Here is a 12749-nt window from a genome sequence, read left to right on the forward strand (position 1 = left end):
TGAGCACCCTTTGGGTATATGCCCAAGAGTGGTCTTGAGGTAGATTGATTCTCAATTTTCTGAGAAAGTGCCATACTGATTTCCAAAATGGCTGCACAAGTTTGTACTCCCACCAGCAATGGTTCCCCTTGCTCCACATCCTCTCAAGAATAACCTGCCATTTGTGTTTTTGATCTTAGCCATTCTGACAGGTCTAAAATGCAATCTCAAAGTTATTTTGATTTGTATTTCCCTGATAGCTAAGACGATGAACATTTCTTTATATATTTCTCTTCCATTTGAGATTCTTCTGTAGAGAATTCTCTGTTTAGCTCTATACCACATTTTTAATTGGATAATTTGGTATTTTGATGTCTAGTTTATTAAGTTCTTTATATATTTTGGAGATCAGCCCTCTGTTGGATGTGGGGTTGGTGAAGATCTTTTCCTATTCTGTAGGCTGCCATTTTTTCCTATTGACAGTATCCTTTGCCTTACAGAAGTTTTTCAGTTTCATGAGGTCCCATGTATTTATTATCAGTCTCAGTGTCTGTGTTACTGGTGTTCTATTCAGGAAGTTGTCTCCTATGCCAATGTGTTCAAGGCTATTCCCCACTTTCCTTTCTATCAGGTTCATTCTAACTGGATTGATGTTGAGGACTTTGATCCACTTGGAGTCCCTAACATTTAAAATCTAATCAGGTTAGAAAGTGAATTATAGAAGCCAATTCAAGAGACTCATCTTTTTTTTATTTAAAGTATACATAATTATACTTTAAATAATAATTTAAACTTGTTCTTTGAAAATTTTACACACATATCCTATGTATTTTGATCACATCTACCCATCATTTCCTACTCTAACTACCCCAACATATCTCCCTCTAAAGTTCATGTCTTTTATATTTCTGTAGATATTTAGAGAATGCAATATATCTTGATTATAATGACCTCCATGCCTCTCCTCAATTATCCCAACATCCATCCTTCTTGCCCCCACTTTAGAATATACTGTTGCTCAACAGTCTTGGTCCTCTGGCTTTTACAATCTTTCCACCCCCTCTTCTTCAATGTTCCCTGAATATAGGGGTTGTATTATAAATGTATTAAGTGGAGGCAGGCACTCCCTGGTCAGTTATGGCTTTCTGTGATTTCTATCTAATGGAAAAAGTAGCTTCTTTGATGAGGGGTGAAAGCTACATGTATTAGTATATATAAGGACAAATAGTTAGCTGCAGTTAGAAAATCATATTGGTTTATGAAAGTAACTGTATTAGTTTGGGTTACTATTACTATGATGAAACAGTATGACCAAAAGCAACGTGAGGAGGAAAGGGTTTATTGGCTTACATAGTCCATTGAGGGAAGCCAAGATAGGAACTCAAACCAGATTGAGTACTAGGAGGAAGGAGCTGATGCAGAGGCCATAGTGAGATGCTGCTTACTGACTTGCTCTTCATGGCTTGCTCAGCCTGCTTTCTTATAGAACCTAGGATCACTAGCCCAGGGATGGCAACAACCATAATGGGCTGGGCTCTTCCACATGAATCACTAATTAAGAAAATGTCCTACAGGTTTCCATATATCCAGATCTTAAGGAGGCATTTTCTCAGTTGAGGCTCTCTCCTCTCAGATGGCTATAGCCTGTATAAGTTGACATAAAACTATCCAGTACAATAGCAGTACAAGAGTCTTCTCCTCCAGGCTCCATGACTTCACCAGCTATAGTTAGTTTACAGTGCCAGGTATAAATTTCCTCATATCGAGCAGGCCTTATGTCCAATTAGGTGACTGCTGGCTACCCTCAAGATATCCTTAAAATTATGTTTCTCTGAAACCATGCTTGGTACCAATCAATATTCTCTATAGAAACAGAGTCAAGAGGATGGAATTACATATATGGCTAGAAAATCTAGAGCTCATGTGTCCAAAGTGAGTGCCTTAGCTCCAGAGGACAGGCAGTTTGCTTTTCTTCGATCTTTTTTGTTCTCTCTAGACCCTGAAATGATATTGGATGAGAGAAGATCATCTGTATTTTAGTACATTGATTGGGCCAGGTGGTGGCGGCACACACCTTTAATCCTAGCAGTGGGGAGGCAGAGGCAGGTGAGTTTGAGGCCAGCCTGGTCTACAGAGTGAGTTCTAGGAAAGGCACCAAAGCTACACAGAGAAACCCTGTCTCAGAAAAAAAAAAGGAAAAAAAAAAAAAAACCAAAACAAAACAAAACAAAAGTCAGTCTCTGTTTTCTGGAAGAGTTCTCATAGATATAAACAGAAAAAGTGATTTATCTGCTGGTTGTGTATCCCTTAAGCCAACTGAGCTGACATCTAAAATTAACCATGACACTGAGCATTTAGCTACTGGTTATGACCATCTTTATATATTACTGAATTGCCATTTGCCAAGGATCACTGTCTACAAAGAAATTTTCTTATTTTCTTTCTTGTAGTCCCAGAAATCCTTGGGAAGAAGCAGAAAATGAGTAAATGTGGCAGCAGTATTTCCACTTCAAAATGTCTATTTATTGTACTCTCTCTTTTCTTTGTTGTGCCTGAAGTCTTGTTATTGAAGAATTAAAAGACCCATTGCTCTTTTCTAAACAAAAGAGTTCTTTCTGTCAGACAATTTCTGTAATCTTTATTAGTTAGAGAATAACTTGAAATAAGTCAACAATACAGACTTCAGAAAATAGTTTAGAAGAGAAATGCAAGACTATAGAAATGTATAATTATTTATACAAATAATTATGAGCATACAGAAGAGAAAATGAGTTAAGGAGATTTTCAAAGTTTTCCTATTGGAAGGCTTAATACTACATAGATAGTAATTCTTTCAACATTTATTATAAAAGGGGAATACTTAATTTAATGCACGTGGAATTAAATTTTTTCTTTTATTTCTTATTTTTATTACATTTTTATTGTCTGAGTATTTCAGATATCTATGTTGTCCTTTGATCAAATTCACCCTGTCCTTGCCTCCAATTCCTCCTCTACCTAACCACCTTTTCCTTGGTGATGCTTGTGTGTGCACAGGTATAGAACTGTCTACTGGAGCATGGGTAACCTGTCCAGGGGTACATCCCTGAAGAACACTGACATTTGCTTCCTCATGAGTTATAAATAACTAATAGTCCTTCATCTGGGGTGGGATTTAATGAACCCCTGCCCCTTCCATGCTGGGATTGTGGCCATTTTAATCTTGCATAGGTCTTATGCATGTAGTCACAGTTTTTGTTAATTCATGTATGCAGAAATCCTGTCATACTCAACAAATACTGTTTTGCTTGATATATCCACTACCTCTGACTTTCTGCTTCCTCTTCCATGATGATCTCTGAGCCTTGAGGGAAGGAATTGTGATATAGATTTCCAATGTAGAGCTGATCATTCCAAAGTTTCTACACATTAACCAGTTATGGGTCTCTATAGTAATCACCATCTACAGCAAAAGAAGTTTTTCTGATGAGTGTTGAGAGATGCACTAATTTATGGTTACAAAATTAACAATTTAAGTGATTGTTTATTATTATTATGTTAATTTAGCAGAATAATAGCAGATATTTCTTCCCTGTGACTTAGCCAAGTATATGAATTTTGGCTCAGTTCAGAGTACCAGACATGAGGTCTCTCTTGTGGAGAGTGCCTTAATTCTTACAAGAAAGTAGATGGTCACTCAGATAACATTCATGCCACTGTTGTACCAGGAGGGTTATTTTTTCCAGGATAGGCATCACTGTAGTTCTTAGAGTTCATATCTAGGTAAGACCCTAGGTAAGGGTCTTATCACTAAGTTCTGGAAGGTACTCAAGAGCAATGCCAATATTCTGTAATGTTAGGGGAAGTCTATGGTGCTTTCCTGACTAACAACTCAAAAAGAGATATTCCACAGCCCTGAAAACTTGCATAAAAACATTATATGGACTCAACAGGTTATATTTAGTAATATATATGTATATCTAATACATATATACATAAAATAACAATTAGTGAAAAAACAGCCATTAATTTGAAGTAGAGGGGAGAGGAGTATGGAAGGTTTGGAGGGAAGAAAGGGAGGAAATGTAATTATATTATACCCTCAAAATTAAATTCAAAAACAGATTTTATATTTGGCACTAGTTTTTAAATTTTTGATAGCTAATATTGTCTGAGAGAGGCATTGTCTCCATTATTGGGTAAATCTCCAGAGAGAGATAGAGATAGAGAGAGATAGAGAGAGATAGAGAGAGAGAGAGAGAGAGAGAGAGAGAGAGAGATCACCAGAAAATTCAGGATTATATTAAATTTATTCCATGTATCATGAAGGAAAGGCAGGGCCAGCAAGATGGTTCAGCAAGTGAAGGCACCTGGAACAAAGCTTGACAACCTGAATTTGACTCTATTGAACTCACATAGAAGAAGGAGAGAACTGATTCCTGTAAAGTTGTGCTTTGACCTCCATATGTGTAACATGGCACATGTGCCCCCCAGACAAAATAAATGAGTGTTAAAATAAAGAAGATTTAATCTTTCTTAAACTCCCATATTAGTAGCTTGAAAGTATTGTTGTTGACTCTACTTGCCTTGTGAATGTGTCACTATGCACTACACTGAACGCTCTGACTAGATAAGCTAATTGTTATGTTTCCATCATTTTGGGGCATGGTGGGGGGGATCATCATTTTGACTTACAGCTTCACCAAAGTCATACTGAACGAGCGACAGACAATTCCTAAAAGAAAGGGACACAAGGCATGTTAGAAAGTCACATGTGTAGCAGTGGTTTCAGCAGGGTGGCAGAACAGATCTTCCAATAGCTCCCCTCAACAACAAGAATTCTACATGCACATTTACCAGATCAAAACCACAAAGTTAAAGATGAAGTAAAACATACATAACAGCATCAATAGAAACTCCACTAAATTACACTAAAAAATCGAATTTCTGTAAATTGTTTATTAAAGATTTTTATACAATAATCTTACTCCCTACTGTCTTGGTTGTATTTCTTTCTCTTGCCTTATTGCTTTAAGATTTCCAGCATTATATGAAGTACTCTAACAGTACAGGAAATTATTTTAGTTTTTCTCTACTCAGTGTAATATCAACTATAGGTTTTGTCATGCACACCATTTACTAGATTGAAGTATGATTATTATCTTCCTGGTTTCCCCAGGGCTTTTATCATGACGGGATGCTAAATTTTATCAAAGGCCTTTTCTGTAATTGTTGAGATGATCTTGTGATATTTGTCTTTGGTCCCATTTATGTGCTATTATGTTTATTGATTTATGTATGTTGAAGTGTCTTGGCATTCCTTGAATGAAAACAACTTGATTACACATATTCTTTTTTATTGCTGTCAAATTCAGCTTGCAAGTGTTTTATTGAGGATAAATGTGTGTGTGTGTGTGTGTGTGTGTGTGTGTGTGTGTGTGTGTGTGTGTGTGTGTTAAAGAGACCGAGAGTTTTGTTGTTTTAGTTCTGTCCTTATCTAGTTTGGGTATCAGGGTAATACTGGCTTCATAGACTGGAGTATCGAACCCATCCTTCCCTTTTAAATTTGTAAACATATCAAAGTCACACCAAATTTCATAAAACACATACTACTAGATCTAAGTCACAGATTAATTCCAACACACTGATAGTACCCTACTTAGTAATCTTAGGTTCTTAGGACAAAAACTAAGTAAAGAAACATTGTTGTTAAATGACACACACTCTGAAGAATACATTTTCTTCTTGGCAGCACACAAAACATTTTTCAAAATTGACTACATGTGTGTTGGTTATTTTTTTTTGTCAACTTGGCACAAGTTAGAGTAATCTGAAAAGAGAGAACACCGATAGAGGAATTGCCTCCACTAGATTGCCTGTAGGCAAGACTGCCAGACATTTTTTCTTTTTTCTTTTCTTTTCTTTTCTTTTTTTTTTTCTTTTCTTTTCTTTTTTTTCTTTTTGAAAGAGGGCCTCTCTGTGTAGCTCTGGCTGTCCTGGAACTTACTCTGTATACAAGTCTGGTCTTGAACTCAGAAATCCACCTGCCTCTGGCTCTCAAGTGCTGGGACCAAAGGCATGAGTCACTATGACTGGCCATGGGCATTCTCTTGATTAATTATTGATATAAGAGAATCTAGCCTACTGTGGGCACTGCCATCCCTGGGAAGGTGGCCCTGAGTTATATAAGCAAGTGATGGGGATCGAGCCAGCAAACTGCATTCCTTTATGATTCCTGCTTGTGTTCCTGCTTGAGTTCCTGCCCTGACTTTCCTCAATGATGGATTGTGATCTGAAAATGCAAGACAAATAAACCCTTTCCTTGACACACTGTTTTTGGTCTACCACACAAGGGGAAAGCAAACTAATATAGAAATTGGTATCAGGAACATGGAGAATTGCTGTGACAGACCTGACCATGTTGTTTTGTGGAAGACTGGGCAAGTGTTTGGAACTTTGGGCTGGAAAGCCATTGAGTACTCACATGGGAGCTTATAAGATAAGAGTATTGAGAGAAATACAGGTAACGAGGCTTGGTTTACCAAGTTTCAGATGAGAGCAGTGACATTTATTTGTTATTTTTAACTAAAAATTTTGTTTTCTTGTCAGCTGGGGCTGAAAAAACTCACCTGTGATTGATAAGAGACCAACTTCATTGAGTTGAAATTCAGGAAGTATTTTTTCAGAGTCAGCACACAGGAGATATGGTTCAGAGGGGGCTAGAGCTATATATCAAGTGGGCAGCTGAACTTCAAAATGTGTAAGAGTTTCCTATGTGGTTCTGCTTTTGACATTGTGGAAGCTGAAATATTGAAGGGGTCATTGGGAAAAGCTCAGTCTTGACATCATAAGCAAGGGTGGAGCCCATGAAGAGGCTAGAAGAGACCATTAATGAAGGTGCAGCCCCAGTTGCAGTGAAGACACTAATATATTACAGATGTCAAGGCAGTGGCATGACCATCAGGGACAGTGGCAGACGTGGAGTGCAGCAGGTATGACACTACAAAACGAGCTACTTGTGCTGTGGAAGGCACAGCTGGAGAGGTGAAGCTACCCATGCCATCTGGAGTCTATAAATAAGTGCAGGTCCCAAGGATTGACTACAGACTTGATTTACATTTCTGTATGTTAGTTTTGCTTTGATTTTATTGTAATTGTGCCATGATCATTTCCTTTTTATGGGAACCCACAGTAGAGAGATCTAGAACTTTTAAAAAAGAACTTGGAATTTTTTAAAGACTGGGATTTTGAAATTGGGCTGTGTTTTAGCTTGTTTGCTTATAGTGTTTTGAGAGGAATATTTCCATTTCCCTACTTAAACAAGTGTTCAATGCTAATGTTTTTTGCTTCTCTTAATTCTAAAGTCCTATATTTCTAGGTTTTGCATTGTCGCTGAGCACCTTCTGGTGTACTCTAGTTGAGGCAGGATAGTAAGTAATACAAGAAAAAATATGAGGACATGAAGAAGACAAGGAACTCTTCACCTAGGAGTCTGGTTAAAACCTCTCACCAGCTGAGAAACAAGAATGCCAGAACCATTCCTAACATTTGCTGTGAATGTCACCAACACTCACATAATATGATACACTATTCCTTCCAAATATAGCTTGTAGCATGAATCTTCCAAGTTCTTATTAATAAAAACAAACCTAGAGCCAGGTACTGGGGTGAACGCTGGAAGATCAGAGAAGTAGAGCAAGCCACAGCCACCTCACTCTGCCAATTCCTCAGCTGATCCTGTTTCCTTAGACTGGAAGCCTCTGAGTCTACATTCAGAAAGAATCTCAGCTGAAATGTTTGTTGCTTAAAAGCCTAAAAGCTTAACCAGCTCTAGTTCCTGGTCCTCACACCTTAAATACCTTTCTGCTTTCTGCTATCACTTCCTGAGATTAAAGGCTCACTTCCTGGGATTAAAGGTGAGAGTCGGGCTTTAAACTCACAGAGATCTGGATGGATCTCTGCCTCCCAAGTGTTAGGATTAAAGGAGTGAGTGCCACCATTTTCTGGCCTCTGTCTATCTAGTGGCTGTTCTGTTCTCTGACCCCAGATAAATTTATTAGGGTGCACAATATTTTGGGGAACACAATATCACCACAATAATTTGCTTTCTGTTGCTGTAATAAATACCATGATCCAAAGGAATTTGCAGGGGAAGTGTTTATTTGGCTTACACATTACAGTCCATCATGAAAGGAAATCAGAACAGGAACCTAGTGGCAGGAACTGAAGCAAAGGCCCCAGTGTTGTTCACTAGTTTGCTCAGCCTGCTTTCGTATATAGTCCAGGCCCAAGGTCATCTGAACTGTGTAGGAAAGCTAGCTGAGTATAAGTTGGTCTGTGAGCCAGCTATAAACAGCGTTCTCCATGGTTTTTGCTATACTTCTTTAGCAGGGAAATGAGTGCCTTTGTTGGAGAATATGCTGTGTGGAAGAGCAAGTAGGCCTGCCTTTAAGTTCTTGCATTTAGCTCCTGCCTTGACTTGTCTCAATGATGGCTTTTGATCTGGACTTGTAAGCTTTATAAAGCTTTCCTCTGGCAGAAGAACAAGAGGTCAAAATATTTGATCACAGCAACAGAAAAGAAACTAGAACTGGACCCAGTTAAGGCTATTGCTCAAGGATTAGGACTTTTTCAATTAAGAATTCCATCCATATTAAAGTACATCCATATTAAAGTAAATACAGGATTCAGTAAAATTGTGAGCCTCAGTTCAGAGCGCCATGTTTTATTATGATATGGAAAATTTACTTGTCGAGTGGAATAAAGACCAGATACCGTAGTCATATTCCTTGCTTATTGACTATTCAGGTTAAGGAAGACTTTTTTGTTACATTAAAAAATGAGTTGGGATGATTAGCCTTCACATAAATACACATTTATAAAAAGTCATGGATTGTTCCAATACTTCAAAAAACATAACTTTCATATGCTGATAAAATGATTTTACATAGAATCATGCTGGAGCATTTACATTTATCAAGAGTCCAAGACAGGGTCGAAGTTTAAGGTATTCAAGACTATGTAACACTACTTTTAGCAGAAATATTTCAGGGTTCAAGTTAAAAGATTTCCTAATCCACCATTCAAAGAAGTCTGGGGAATTCAAGGGTGTTAGAAAGAATATACTCCTTTGTTTTAAATATCATTAAAAGAAGGCCTGGGTGATGTCAGCATTATCTGGAGACTGATTTACAAGCTGCTCCATTCCATAGGCAAGACTATATTGGAAGCAAACTATTTTGTCTTTGAAATTACCAAAGTAATGGATTTTATGATAACGTTTGCATACAAATACTGCATAATAATTTGATTGCATTGGCCCCACCCCTCCACTGTTCTCTACTATCCCTACACTTGGCAGACTCCTTCCATTCCCCCAAATAATCCCCTCTTCTGTTTTCATGTCACATGTGTTTCCTTACCCTCTTGAATTCCCCTACCCCTCATCTTCCCTTAAAATCAGTCCTTCACCTTCATAGTTTCATTACCTTTACACATGTGTCCATTTTGCATTAAGGAACAAAACCAGAAACTTCGTTTTAAAGTAATTTGACTAGGAGCGACCCCAAGTTTAAATTCTGCAGTTCTCTCCCTGTCTGCCATTTGTCTGTAGTTTGTGGTTACTAGCCTGTTTGCAGCCTGTCTATTGTGTTGTGTCTTATCTCTCCCTATTGCTTGTCTGTAGTACCTTTGTGTTGGACCTGTCCCCAACAAGAGGCTTTTCTTTGTATTTATTGAACAGCACAGAAAACGTGATTCAGGGAAGGAATGAAGGATTAAAAAACAAACAAACAGACTAGAAATCTTTAACTGAGTTTTACAAGGGAAGAGATTATTTTCTGACCCTCAACTGACCCAGAATAGCACTCAGAACTGCAAACAGATGTTATCAACCTATATATCCACATGTTGCCTCCAACATTAATGGGTTTTGTTTAAGGTTGCTTTCATTCTGTTGGCTGCTTTGAGCAAATTATTACTATAACATCACACATACACAAATACATTATTCTTGGTCAAGTGCATGGAAGAGTATATAATTTAAGACTAATGCTTTAGATTTAGCTTAGGTTTTATAAGCTGATTATATGGGAAATCCAAGCATCCTAAGGTTTGTTACATAGTTTTAAATACAGGTTAAACTTAAACAGGCTGAGTACACAGTAGAATAGCAGGGCAAGTAAGTACATAGTCTTAAATGATTCCAAAGCATATTATTAACTTGGTTGCAAGGTTTAGAAAAAGTTCAGTTTCTTTGAAGGCAAGCCATACTTTCAGAAAATGTATTAACACACAGTTACATGTAGATTCTACATTTGATTGAGAATATGTTTTTTATGAACCTGGCTTATTCTGCTTTCATAATGATTTCTACTTCCATCTATTTTCACACAGTGGCAAAATTTCATTTTTTTTATTGCTAAGTAAAATTTCATTGTGTACCACATTTTAAAAATTCATTTATCTATTATTGGACATCTAGGCTGGTTCCATTTCCTATGTACTATGAATATTACAGAAATAGACATGGATGCAGATGTTCTTCACAAAAGTACCCAGGAGGGAAATTTCTGGGTCATGTAGGTTTTTTTTTTTTTTTTTTTTTTTTTTAGAATTTCCAAAGCAGATGAATGAGTTTACATTCCTATCAGCAGTGTGTACAATTCCTCTTTCCCCACACCCTTGGTAACACCAGCTGTCATTTGTTTGCTTAGTGATAGCCATTCGGGCTAGGGTAAAGTAGACAAGTAACATATTTTCACCTGCATTTTCTTGATGCCTAAGGATGATGAAGACTCATAAAAATATTGACCATTTATATTTCTCATTGAGCTATTTAACTCTATGTCTTAGTCATTAATTGAATGATTTTGGGTTTTGATATTTATATTTTGCCTTTCTTCCTTCCTTCCTTCCTTCCTTCCTTCCTTCCTTCCTTCCTTTCTTTCTTTCCTTCTTTTTTTCTTTCTTTTTTAGGGCAGGCCAAACCCTAGTTTATTTTGGTGTCTGCAACAGCTTAGCCATCAAAAAAAAAAAAAAAAACCTCTACCCAGGGCAACGTAAGTCTCTACAGCGAGGCAGCAAACATCAGGGATGCCTCACAGGCACTGCCTGGGTATTAGGTTAGGAAGCAGCAGGCTGGTGGTGGTGAGGGCCAGGCTTCACTTCTGGGCAGGCATGAGGTCATCGATAGCCTGCCCCTGCTCCAGCCGCTGTTCCTTCTCAATGAGTAACTTCACTCCATCCACCACCATTTGCACCAGCTCCACCTCCGAGAAGGCCAGGTGATCCTTTTGGAGACATCGAAAACTCCACCAACAGCCGCGGTGTCCGCACCGCCTGTGCCTCGCTTCTGAAGCAGCAGCCGCTTGAGCACCTCCGAGAACTTCTCATGCTTGCCCAAGTGGGGCAGCGTGATGTGCACACCTGCCCGCAGTCCAGTGTCCAGGTTGGATGGGCACGTGAGGATGTAGCCCAGGGGAGGGTTCCACATGACCTCATAGTTCTTAGACTTGAAGAGAGTTTCAATCTGGGTGAAGCCAGTGCAGAATTGGATGAACACGTCCTTCATGTTGCCCCCCTTCTGTATGGAGATGACCTGCAGGTGGTCCTCCTCATTGATCCACACCAGGAAAGTCTTATTGTTGTAAAAATATGGAATGCTTTACGAATTATTTTGCATTCTAGGTGCTAATTTGTTTGAGGTGTAGCTGGGCAAAGATAGGGGTTTCTTTTTACATGGGAAATTAATTCCTTTCATGTGTAGAAGTCTTTTAAATTCGTGTACTCCTTGGAATTATTTAATCACTTTGCCCTCTTACATTAACGTTATCGGAAATAACAGTAAATCCTATTTTGTGATAAAGAATTTATGACCACAAAATAATCACAATGCATTAATGGAAATTCTCAGTTCACCAAAGGGCAAGATATCTGAATAAAATAATAGGTTTTTTAAAAAAGATATTTCCTTTCTTTTAATTTTTCTTTATTTTATTATTGTTGTGTCTGTACATGATGTGTGTTGGGGGGGGTCACATGTATGGAGGCTTCCCGTGATTCAGTGGATGACCTCACACCCATGCCCTTGTAGGACATAATGGGTGGGTGGGGGAGGGAGAGAGAGAGAGAGAGAGAGAGAGAGAGAGAGAGAGAGAGAGAGAGAGAGAACATGAAGTTGTGAGGGAGATTTGCCAGGGGTATATTGGGAAATTTTGGGGGTATGATTATATTCACTGTACATACACATGTAATTCTCAATAACAAAGAATAATTATCAAAAAAAAAAAAAACTACCAGGAGTTGGATCTCTTCTTTCATCTTTTTTTGGGGAAGGCTTTCTCTAGTTCTTTCTGCCACACTACATACTTCATGGCAGCTGGCCAGTGAGCTTCTGGGTGATTCTCTTGTCTAACCTCTCATCTTGCCATAGGAGTGACAGAATTATAGAGATATGCCATTACATTGGCTTTTTAACATGGGTTCTGATGATTGAACTCAAAAGGTCAGGCTTGCATGACAAGCACTTTTACACTCTGAGCCATCTTGCTGGCCCTGGTTCCAGGTTTCAATCTAATCAGCTGCATCTTTTCATTGGGGAGTTTAGACTAAGGTTATTTTTAAGAGGGTGTCATGATTTGGAGAGTGAAGGGGGGGTATACATGGGAGGGATTAGAGGGAGAAAGGATGAAGAAGAAATGATATGAGTTTATATTTAGTATTTTTTAGAAGGGTTTTGCTTGTCTCTCTGGTTTTATTGATCATTTTTTTCTGGTTGGCTGAATTCTTGT

General features: G+C 38.2%; 1 pseudogene; it reads right to left on the bottom strand.

Moving 5' to 3' along the window:
* Positions 1 to 11072: 11072 nt before the first annotated feature.
* On the bottom strand, positions 11073 to 12332 carry LOC118574822 (annotated as a pseudogene).
* Positions 12333 to 12749: the final 417 nt, after the last annotated feature.

This window comes from Onychomys torridus, chromosome X, assembly GCF_903995425.1.
Source record: "Onychomys torridus chromosome X, mOncTor1.1, whole genome shotgun sequence".
Classification (NCBI taxonomy): Eukaryota; Metazoa; Chordata; class Mammalia; order Rodentia; family Cricetidae; genus Onychomys; species Onychomys torridus.